Consider the following 11,613-nt stretch of genomic DNA (forward strand, 5'->3'; position numbering starts at 1 on the left):
TAGGTAACGGGTAACCCGACTAACCCGACTAACCCGAAAGTGAAAAAATCTCAAAATGACAAAAAATCAAAAATCAGATGATATTCTCATTATTCTGATTTCTGATTTCTGAAGATTGAACCCTAGCCGGCCCGCACTCCGCCCGCCCGCCCACCCACCCACCGGCCACCGCACTCCGAACGCCCTCCCACCGGCCACCGCACTCCGCACGCCCGTCCACCGGCCACCGGCCCACCGCACTCCGCACGCCCGACCGGCGCGACAGATCGAAAAAGTATGCTCTATCAGTTTATCTTGTCTCAATTGATTTTTATATTTGAAATTTTGAAGAGCTTGGGATAGATTATTAGAAGAAATTGTAGCATGTATTATTATTATGCTAGCAACAACGCAAACCCATCTGAAAGCTTTGGATCTGTTTGGTTTTTGTGGGTATGATTTTGATTTGCATATTGGGTCGGCCGATGATTGAATACATATTTTTAAGACAAGCATATGTCTGAATCTATATATGTTGATCAATCTAATCTTCTCTCTGAGGCCTTTTTTTGTTTAAGTTTTCTATTTTTAAGTAACTTTACAGGCTGATTGTTTGCTGAGAAAATTGAGGAAAAGGGAATTAATGCAGATATGTAAAAGCTTTGCTGATTTCTTGGTTTGTTTAACTTTTTTTTTTTGTTCTTTATATGCAATCAAGTGAATCTAATTGTTGTAAGATTCAACTGCTGCCGATGATGAAACAAACGGTGTTTGCGCAATGTATGACAGTTCGTGATTACAGTCAACACTACTGCCTTCCTTCTGAGGCCTTCAATTTGTTTATGCTGTGATTAAATATTTTATTTTTTTCAAACTCAAGTCAATTAACATATTTTTAGTCATATGGGTCGTGTGATGATCAGTAATGCATAGTTCAGATGATACTCTGTGATTATCACATTTGCAAGTCTTTCGCTCCTATCTGATGACCCATGATTCATTCTTTATGGTCTTTCTCCAGTCTAAACTTTTTATTTGCAAGTCTCCAACCAAAATTTGATTAACTTTTTTATCTAATGTCTTTGAAACCGTTGCTGTGTGCTTTGGAAAGTAATTGTGTTCATGTTATACCCGTTATCATATATAATGTATGAAGAAACCATTATTTGAATTGCTTGGCCTTTTTTTAGTTCCATCAATTCTTCCCTGTTGAAAAGAAAATTGAAAGAAAAAAAATATCAAACAAAATAAAAAGGTTAGCAATTTATCTTGTTAAGTGGCAAAATTAGCAAACAAAAATAGAATACATATGCATCTCATATCGAGAGCCCAATGTATGCAATTATAAAGGTTTACTACAAATAAATGCTTAAATCTGTTAGCTAACAACTAATTGAATCTGTTGTTGCCTATGGTTGCTTAATTAGGATGACAAAAGTCTTTCTCTAATCAACTTTCTTTAAGATTCTATGATAGATTTCAGTATTTACAATGTTTTTGTCAAAGTTATTTGCTGCATTTTTCCTAGTATGAGATTTTGTATTATTTACAAAGTTATAAGATTTACAAATTTACCTTGGTATTTGATGATATTTTTGGCAGGTTTCATTGTTTCAAGTCTCTTTGTACTTCTTTCGATTGCTAGCTTATAGACGGTCATCTATTGTATGACTTGTGTCCAATCATGAATCAAGATCAAGAGCAGCCTGAGCAGGTAAAATTATTAGCCTTTTAACTTTCAAGTTGTCTTTGTGAGCTACATTTTATATACTATCTAATTTGGATGAAGAACTAATTTACTAATAATGATATTTGCAGATGAGTAATGAAGTACTTGGTGATGATGATATTGTTGGAGACTTTGAAGATGATGTGATTGAATTGACTACGAGAGAAGAAGAAAACGACTCTGTTTGTGTGGAGAAGGAGAAAGGGAAAAATTTGAAAAAAGGCCAGAAGCGTAGAAAGACTTCAGCCGTTTAGGATCATTTTGATGCCATTCATGGTAAGGAGGGTGAGAAATTAAAGGCAAAATGCAAGTTGTGTGGTGCTGTGTACTTGGCTCCAAGTACTTATGGAACTGGAAATTTGAAGCGCCACTTAGAAAATTGTCCGAGGAGAAGCACTCGTGATGTTGGGCAGATGCTCTTATCTAAAAGTCAGGGATCTCTGTCTGTAAGTAACTCTAAATTTTGTCCCAAAAAATTTAGAGAACTGTTGGTTGCTTTGGTTATTAAGCATGATTTGCCTTTTTGATTTGTTGAGTATGATGGTTGGAGAGAGATGATAAAATACTTGCATCCTGATGCACCTCTTATCTCTAGGAATACCCTTAAGGCTGATTTGAAAAGCTTGCATATGAGGGAGAAGCAAAAAGTTAAAGTTATGATGAATGGTTGTCCTAGTAGGATTTGTTTAACATCTGATTTGTGGACTTCTTTGACTACTGATGGATATATGTGTCTCACAGCACATTTTATTGACAAGAATTGGGTTTTAACTAAAAGGGTGTTAAACTTTTCATTCATGCCCCCACCACATAATGGTATATCTTTGTGTGAAAAGACGTATAATTTGCTAGAAGAGTGGGGGATTGAGACCAAGGTTTTCAGCATAACATTGGATAATGCTTCTTCTAATGATGTTTGTGTTGGTTTATTAAGAAATCAATTGAACATAAAGAAAGCCCTTGTTTGTGAAGGCGGGTTTTTTCACATTCGTTGTTGTGCACACATTCTTAATTTGATAGTTCAAGATGGTTTGAAAGAGATTAATAGTGCACTTCAAAAGATCCGTGACAGTGTGAAGTATGTTAGAGGATCACAAATTAGAAAACAAAATTTCCTTTTGGCTGTGAATAAAATGTCATTGGATAGTAGAAAGCGGATAAAACAAGATGTGCCAACCAGATGGAATTCTACATATCTTATGCTTGAGACTGCTATTCATTATCGAAGTGCTTTTAGTTATTTAGAGATGATTGATTCAAACTATCAGCATTGCCCTACTGCACCTGAGTGGGAACAAGCTACTCATATATGTAGTTTTTTGGCTCCTTTTTACCATGCTACATGTGAGTTTTCTGGTACCAAGTATCCCACAGCCAACCTCTACTTTCCTGTGATCTTTGATATTTATGTAACTTTGAAGGAAGAAGTTGAGAGCGAAGATGAATATAAGAGATTAATGTCAGCACAAATGCTCTCTAAATTTGAGAAATATTGGTCAGAATTTAGTGTAGTATTGGCTATTGCAGTTGCGTTGGATCCTCGTTACAAGCTTGAACTTGTAAATTTCTGTTATACGAGGCTTTATGGAGCTAATAATTGTAGAGAGTATTGTCATGTTCGTGACAAAATGATCTATCTTTTTTTGGAGTACGGTGGTTCCTCATCTACATCTTCAAGCGCCATATCTCTTGATACAAGAAATGTTAATTCCCAAGCATCCCAACCACAAGTCAAGGCTGTCAAGCGGACTTCCGCAACGATGAAGGTAAAATTATATGTTTATGTTGTGATTTATGTGTTATTGTTAATAACTTAGAATATAATATATATACTTTTAACTCCTTAGTAAATTATGTTCACGTTATCTTTTTTATTGTAGGCGTTTATTAATTCTGGCGGGAATGCTCATGCAAATAAGAGTCAATTAGAAGTTTATTTCGATGAACCCAGACTGATAATTGCTGAGGGTGGAGATTTTGACATTCTTTCCTATTGGAAAGGAAATGAATGTCGTTATCCTATTGTAGCTGCAATGGCTCATGATATTTTGAGCATTCCTATTTCCACAGTTGCTTCAGAATCTACATTTAGTGTTGGTGGACGTGTAATTGATCAATATAGGAGTTTGCTCAAACCTGATATTGTTGAGGCACTGATATGCACTCGGGATTGGTTATTTGAAGAGGAAGGTAATATTTGTTATTTGTATATTTATTTTTTTCATTAACTTATATTATTATTTTTTATTACACTAATTCTTCTTATCTTTTGATGTAGAATTGACAAAAATGAATGTTGAAGAGCTTGAAGAAGATATTTTGACTTTGAATCTCAATTCCAATGATGTTTTGGTTCCAAGTTCATCAGGAACAGCTTCTATTAATATTCCTTGACATTGGCTTATATGTGGATGCGTTTTCTTTAATTATGGGTTTTGTTTTGCCCTTACGAACTGAAACTGAATTATGTAACTTATGTCTTGCCCTTAGTAGTTAATAGTTGTAAAAATTTTAGTTATGTTTAGTTAACTTAAGTTTAACTTGAGAGGAATGGCTTAGCATTTTTCTTTTTGTATTCCTCTTAAATTTTAACAGAATATAAATAATTAAATATTAAATATTTGATAAAGAAGCTTAAATGTGGTTGATGAACTTGGTGGGGATATAACCGATTATTAACTCAGAATTGGCCCCCCTAGTTGGTAGATTCACTACCTAATATTAGTAAAAGAAAATGCAATTAAGTAGAGTAGGTTTCAAATTTTTTTCATTTTTTGGTAGTTGGTCACTTTCACAAGGCATGCAGAAATTTGGTAAGATAAATAAATATGACAACTTATGCGTTATATTTTATTTTTGTATAAACCATATACTACAATTCTCGTAATATTCTAACACTATGGGTTGCTTAAAAAAATTGATTAATTTGTTGGACAATTGAAGTAATGGAAATAATGTTGATTTAATTTGCACTTACCAAGAGCCAATGTAATTGTCAAAAATTACTGCAATTTAACCAACAAGATGAATTTACTACAATTAAATATGCTAACTATTTAATATTGTTATATTGTTATATACTAACTATTAATAACTTAATATGTTAATTTAACATACTAAATATTGTTATCAAAGTATTATAATTAATATGTAATACTATATATATTATACTATGTTTACTATTTACTAATATATTATACTATGTTTCAATGAGTGATCACAGCAGAATTCAAGCCCAAGTTTATGAACAACCTCTATGCATTTATTAATAACATAAATATATAATATGTAAGTATATAAGGCATATTATAAAATATATTACATAACTATAGTTTATAAGTAACAAATTAATAATATGTTATTATATATAACTACAAAGTATAAACAATGGTATATGTATAATGTGAACAAATAGTAAGTCTAATATATTCTATATAACTATGTAACTATAATATAAGTATAATATATAACTATTGTTAACCATGTGTGATGTGATATATGTGTTTATATATATATGCTAACTATTTAATTTAATATTGTTATATTGTTATATACTAACTATTAATAACTTAATATGTTAATTTAACATACTAAATATTGTTATCAAAGTATTATAATTAATATGTAATACTATATATATTATACTATGTTTACTATTTACTAATATATTATACTATGTTTCAATGAGTGATCACAGCAGAATTCAAGCCCAAGTTTATGAACAACCTCTATGCGTTTATTAATAACATAAATATATAATATGTAAGTATATAAGGCATATTATAAAATATATTACATAACTATAGTTTATAAGTAACAAATTAATAATATGTTATTATATATAACTACAAAGTATAAACAATGGTATATGTATAATGTGAACAAATAGTAAGTCTAATATATTCTATATAACTAAGTAACTATAATATAAGTATAATATATACTAACTATTAATAACTTAATATGTTAATTTAACATACTAAATATTGTTATCAAAGTATTATAATTAATATGTAATACTATATATATTATACTATGTTTACTATTTACAAATTTACTAACATCCTCTCATATTTGTAGAATATAATCAATATATAGACAAACCGAAATAGATAAAATATTTGTAGAATTACTATAATATATATTATATAGGACCCTAAGTAACAAAGTGTAAAATTGTAAATAATAAAAACATATTATTAGGAATTCAAGTGGTTTTTCATTTTTCTTAAATTTTCGATACATTAGTTAATTTAGTTCTAATCTATTCGGTTTAATACTTTAATTTTGCTTAAGTTAAATATTAGGAATTCTCGTGTCGGGTCGTGTCGGGTAAACGGGTGACACGGTTAATATTCGGGGTTAGTCGGGTCGTGTTCGGGTCACCCGATTATTAATCGGGTCGTGTTCGGGCCGCGTGTCACAACCCGATTAATAATCGAGTCGGGTTCGGGTTGACACGTTAAAATAATCGGGTCAGTCGGTTGACCCGAACCCGACCCGATTGCACGAATTGCCCACCCTACTTAGAAATGCATTATTAATTCCCATAATAGTCAAGAGCAACTTTGTTTACTTTGATGAAAATTCCTTAATTTGGCCCTTCCTTTTGTCCTCTTGATACAACTTTAAGAAGATTGGCCAAACTTATGCCCTTAAAAGGGCTATGATTTAATACTACTAGAATTTCCTTCAAGTGAACTTACTTGTTGGGATTATTTATTCATGGATGGCGTGGAAATGTGTAATGACTTAGGAAAAAGCGCTAGCCACATCTGCGCTATTACGTCAAAAGGACTAGTCAATTTGGAGCTTTCCTAGAATTCCTTAGAAAGCCTAGTTTCATCTAGAAACTAGGCAATATGGGACTTAACACCTATGCGTATCTTTATAAACTACTCACTCTATGTAAACTATTCATCTCTTCTCAATATGGGACCGGGGTGTTACAAACTCCCCTTAAATCACTGACGTCCTCATTAGGGCCACGTCATACAGTACTCCAGTACCACATGACTTGTCGTTACTAGGTGGCTCTGATACCATTTGTAACGATCTAGGGAAAAGTGCTAACCACATTTAGGCTATCACCCCAAAATGACTAGTCGATTTAGAGCTTTCGTACAATCCCTTATAAAGTCAAATTTCACCTAATAACTAGGCAACGTGAGACTTAGCACCTATAAGTATTTTTATAAACCACTCACTCTATGTGAGCTATTCATCTCTTCCTAATATAGGATCATGGTGTTACAAAATGACTTAAGAACAAGGGTAAATCTAGTTAGAGTATTCACATTCGGAACATCAAAACACTTGACGATTATTTTTGGGAAAATATAAAAAAGCCTCTGAACTAACATTTGATCTTAAAATAGTCCATGAATTTTTAAGTGTGCTAAAGTGATTCATCAAACTACCAAAGTGTGCTAAAAAGGCCAATTTTTTATTATATTCCTGTAATACCCCTATTCTCTTACCAAAAAAAAAAAAAAAAAAAAATTAAACTAAACTATTTTTAAAAAATAAAAAAATAATTTAATCATTGTAGTCAAATTTCGTCAAAATACTTGACGGATTCTGTTAGTTTCAACGTCAACACCAATAAAATGATGGCATGTGTCACTCTTACTAAAAACTATATCTATATATTAAAAAATATACATTTATAAAATTAAATCCCCCCCCTATAGTCAAATTCCATCAAAATACTTGACGAATTTCGTTTGTGTGCCACGTCAGCACTAATAAAATAATGACGAGTATCATTGTGAATAAAAAGATATATATATATATATATATATACCTTTTAAAAACTTAACAATTAATTTTTTTAATTAAAAAAAAAAAGAAGAAAAAGTTAACTCTGGTTTGGGCCACCTCGAGCCCCTATGGGCTAGCGGTGGCGCACGCCATCCCTGGCATCCTCTGTGGTGGCCTTCAGGCCACCCCAGAGGTGGTCGAGGGTGGCACGCGGACACCCCTAGCCACCTCTGGGGGTAGCTCACAGGCCACCCTTAGCCAAGTGGTGGTTACCGAGCCGCCCCTTAGTTTTTTCTTTTTCTTTTTTTTTTTTCTTTTTTTTTTTTTTTTTTTTAGTTTTAAATTTCTTTAACTTTTTAGTTTTATATTAATTTTTTTTTTAAGTTCTTTTTTTTTTTTTGTTGAAAAAAAAGTTTTTTTATTAATTTTTTTATTTTAGTTTTTAAGAGAATAAGGATATTATAGGAATATAATTAAAAAAAAAGTGGTATTTTTGACACACTTTGGTTGTTTGATGGGTCACATTAACACACTTGAAAATTCAATAGTTTCATATATATATATATATATATATATATATATATATATATATATATATATATATATATATATATATATTGAAGAACCACACCTTAAAATCACCCTATATCTGGTTCTTTCTCATCCTTTATTTTGATTATTCATTTCTCTTTCTTTAAGCCTAATAAAAAATTCTTACTACTCTCATCTCTCTCCAAAAGCTTGAATATTTTAATAGAATAAAGAATGAGGTAGGGGAAATGTAAAGAATGGGATGTATAATTTTTTTTCAAAAGAAATAGAAAAAGTAGAATTATTCTTCAAATTTTGAAAAACTTAATGTAAATGCTCTTACCAGAAAATATGGCCAATAGTCACTTTTTTTAAAAAAAGAAAAAAGAAAAAAGAAAAAAGAAAAGGAAAATAGTGATATTATAAGAATATTTCGACAAAAGTAACTTTTTTGGCACATTTTGATAATTTGATAGGTCACATTAGTACACTTAAAAATTGAGAAGGCTAATCTAAAAGCGATTGTTAGTTCAAGAAACTTTTATATATATATATATATATATTTTTGGATAAACAACAAAAGCCTTTTTAAACACTCTCAAGTTTTAGACAATCTCAATGGCATTAAAGAAATTAATTTTAAACTTTAACCAAGTTTCTTTTAGTTGTATTATTATTATTATTATTATTATTATTATTATTATTGAGGTAGTTTCATGCATTATTAGGCCACTATTATCTACCACTTAGCCAAAAAGCTTGTCAAATTATTTTGTTGATTTCCATTGCCATTATATCACAATTATAGCTACCACCACCCTTTAGTATCAATTGATTGAGTTCAATATCAAATTTGATCTGACTATCTATTACATAAAATTTAACCTATAAATACTACTTTTATATTTGTATTTACACTTTCAGTTTAAATAATTTAGGCATTAGATTTTAGATTTGTGATCAATATTAACTTTACCCAATTAAAATGCAACAATTTATAAATTAGATTATTAACTTTAATTACCCAATTAAAATTACAAAACAACCGCCAAATTGCCAGTGACGCCACGCTCTACAAATATCTCAGATTCTCTGGCTAGTGGCTACCCACGAGTTAAGCAAAGGCGCCACCTACTATTCCTTGCCCTTTTCTTCCAACAACGCCAAGCACTAGATTGCTTCTGAGTAGTTGGGAACTATAAATAATCTTAAAATAAATATTGGTAGTCCTTGTCTTTCAAAATCTATCCCATAAAACAAGTAACACTAAATATTTGATTGATTATGTTTATTTTTTGGACTAATCAACACGATGAAACAAAGATCAAGTTATTGAAGCGGCACATCTGTTAATGAACGAAAATGAAAGCTATGTACTTATTATATTTGCCTGTGGTATCTACATTCAACCTCCTCTATTTCCTTTTGCTTCTTTTTGTTGGCCGCCTGATCTAATTTCTAAGTAAATTTCCATGACAGTTTTCGGTATGGTGTAAACAACACGTTCTTCAAAGTTCTTTACACTTTTTCAAGAATCCTACAAAACAATTAAAATTAGGAGACCCTTCCAGAGGTATCAGTCCGATGGCTAAGTCAGTTTCTAAGAGAAAAATATGTCATATGCATAAAATATTCAGTCTGTTTTTATACATGGGGTATGAGCCTATTTATAGGCTGAATGATGAGCACCCTTACTGCTGAAGTTTCGTGTTCTTTGGCCTAGGAGAGCTGTGAGAGTATGACTTAGACTCGGACTCTTCTATCCTCCAATCTCAAGATTCTTTCGTTATCAATCTTCAAATGAGATATTTGGTGACAAATCCGAGATTAGTTTCAATCCCGAATTTCCCAAAACTGATCTCGATCCAAGAGACCTAGATCGTGACTCCTTCCTTAATTTGACTTGGGGTGGAGCTGATACTTGAGTTCCCGGGACATGCTTGTCCCGGGCCTTAGCTGACTAAGTTGACTCCCAGTCTGAATTTGCCTTACGTTTTTCTCCCATGCTCTCTATAGGTTTGTCTCCCTAGATTTACTTATAGGGTTTTTTTTTCCATGCTTGTTTTCTCTGCAGGGTTGTCTCTCTGGATTTATCTTAGGGTTTTCTCTGCAGGGTTGTCTCTTTGGATTTATCTTAGAGTTGTCTCTCTGGGTTAGGCTCCAGTCTCCTTCTTGTAAAAGAAGTGACTTCAACGAGTTCCCGATCTCTAGATCAGGAACAGTTCGATGCTTAAGTCAGCTCCGTTCTTTTATTTTGAATACACTTATTCCCAAAATCTAAGGAATCTTTTGTCTTTATTAGAATTGAAATGATAACATAGTTCCTTGAAACATAACTATGAAAAATAAGAGTCTTGCTAGGGACTCCCAACAATCCTCTCTACCTGATCTCGGCTATAATCTCCTCGGTTCTCTACGTTGTGAACTCTTGCTTCCTTGGCCCTCACTTCTTTCAATATCCTTCCGGGGATCATTCTCCTGATCCCTCTCATTTAGCTGAGGACAGTCTCGGGGATAATAATCCCTAGGTTGCTCATACTGGGGATGGTAGTCCTGGTGATTCCGGGGCCTATTATTTCCTAGATGATTCTTTTACTCTCCCAAAAACCGAACCAGTTTACCATTCTTTATAAGCTCCTCAATTAACAAACTCAAGGTTATGCACCCCTTGGTGTAATGGCCTGTTTGTTCATGAAAATCACAATATTTGTCCTCGTTCTTCTAAGGAGAATTACTTGGTATCTTCGGTGGTCGGTGAAACTCCGGATCTCTCTTGATCTCCACGAGGAATTCTGATATCTCAACATTGAGAGGTGTAAATTTGTAATCTTTGAATTTCTTTACTAGCCTCTGCTTTTCCCCATCAGCTTTTCTGAACTCTTTCCTTTTTCTTTCTGGGGATCTGTCTCAGGACTGCCTTGAAATGGCCATAGACTCATACTCTGCTATCCTCTAATCTTAGGGTTCTTTCCTTATCAATCTCCAAGTGAGATCTTTGGCAACAAATCCGGGATTAGTTTCAATCCTGGATTTCCCTAAATTGATCCCGATCCAGGAGACCTGGATTGTGACTCATTCCTTAATTCGACTTGGGGTGGAGTTGATACTTGAGTTCCCCGGACATGCTTGTCCCAGGCTTTGGCTGACTAAGTTTACTCTCAATCTTGGGATGTTTGCATTCATGGGACTGTATTATTCTTGGGTATAGCTTTCCCAAGGATAACTACTCGATGTTTATCTCTCGGGATAGGACTACCGAGGAGTCCTGTTGTCTTGGCCGCTGATTCTCCTTGAGCCGATACTGACCTGAAGGCCCATGATTCTTTGGATGGGTCGGTCTGAGTGGGATTATTCCCAACAATAATAATAATAATATTGTTCATACAGTTGGTTGCACCATTGTAATTTAGTCAAAGAAACCTGCAAAGACAAACGAAGAACAAACACTGGTAACTTGACGGGAGCTACCGGTAGAGGACACTGATACCTAAGTGAGTAAGGTAATTTTAAAAAAGGTTAGAGGCTATCAGAGAAATGGTGAATATTGTGTATACCTTAAACTTAGGGTTTTCTATCTCCTTTATAGGGTTACCATGAATAAGGCAAGTAGC

General features: G+C 33.0%; 2 non-coding genes across 2 annotated transcripts; both read left to right on the top strand.

Annotated features, from left to right (window-relative positions):
- Positions 1-726: 726 nt before the first annotated feature.
- LOC133869998 (small nucleolar RNA U83) lies at positions 727-809 on the top strand. The gene has a single exon (XR_009900619.1). It is a non-coding gene; the product is annotated as a small nucleolar RNA U83 (small nucleolar RNA).
- A 73-nt stretch (positions 810-882) lies between these two features.
- LOC133869987 (small nucleolar RNA snR60/Z15/Z230/Z193/J17) lies at positions 883-973 on the top strand. Its single transcript, XR_009900611.1, has one exon. It is a non-coding gene; the product is annotated as a small nucleolar RNA snR60/Z15/Z230/Z193/J17 (small nucleolar RNA).
- Positions 974-11,613: the final 10,640 nt, after the last annotated feature.

Source organism: Alnus glutinosa, chromosome 5 (assembly GCF_958979055.1).
Source record: "Alnus glutinosa chromosome 5, dhAlnGlut1.1, whole genome shotgun sequence".
NCBI classification, from domain to species: Eukaryota; Viridiplantae; Streptophyta; class Magnoliopsida; order Fagales; family Betulaceae; genus Alnus; species Alnus glutinosa.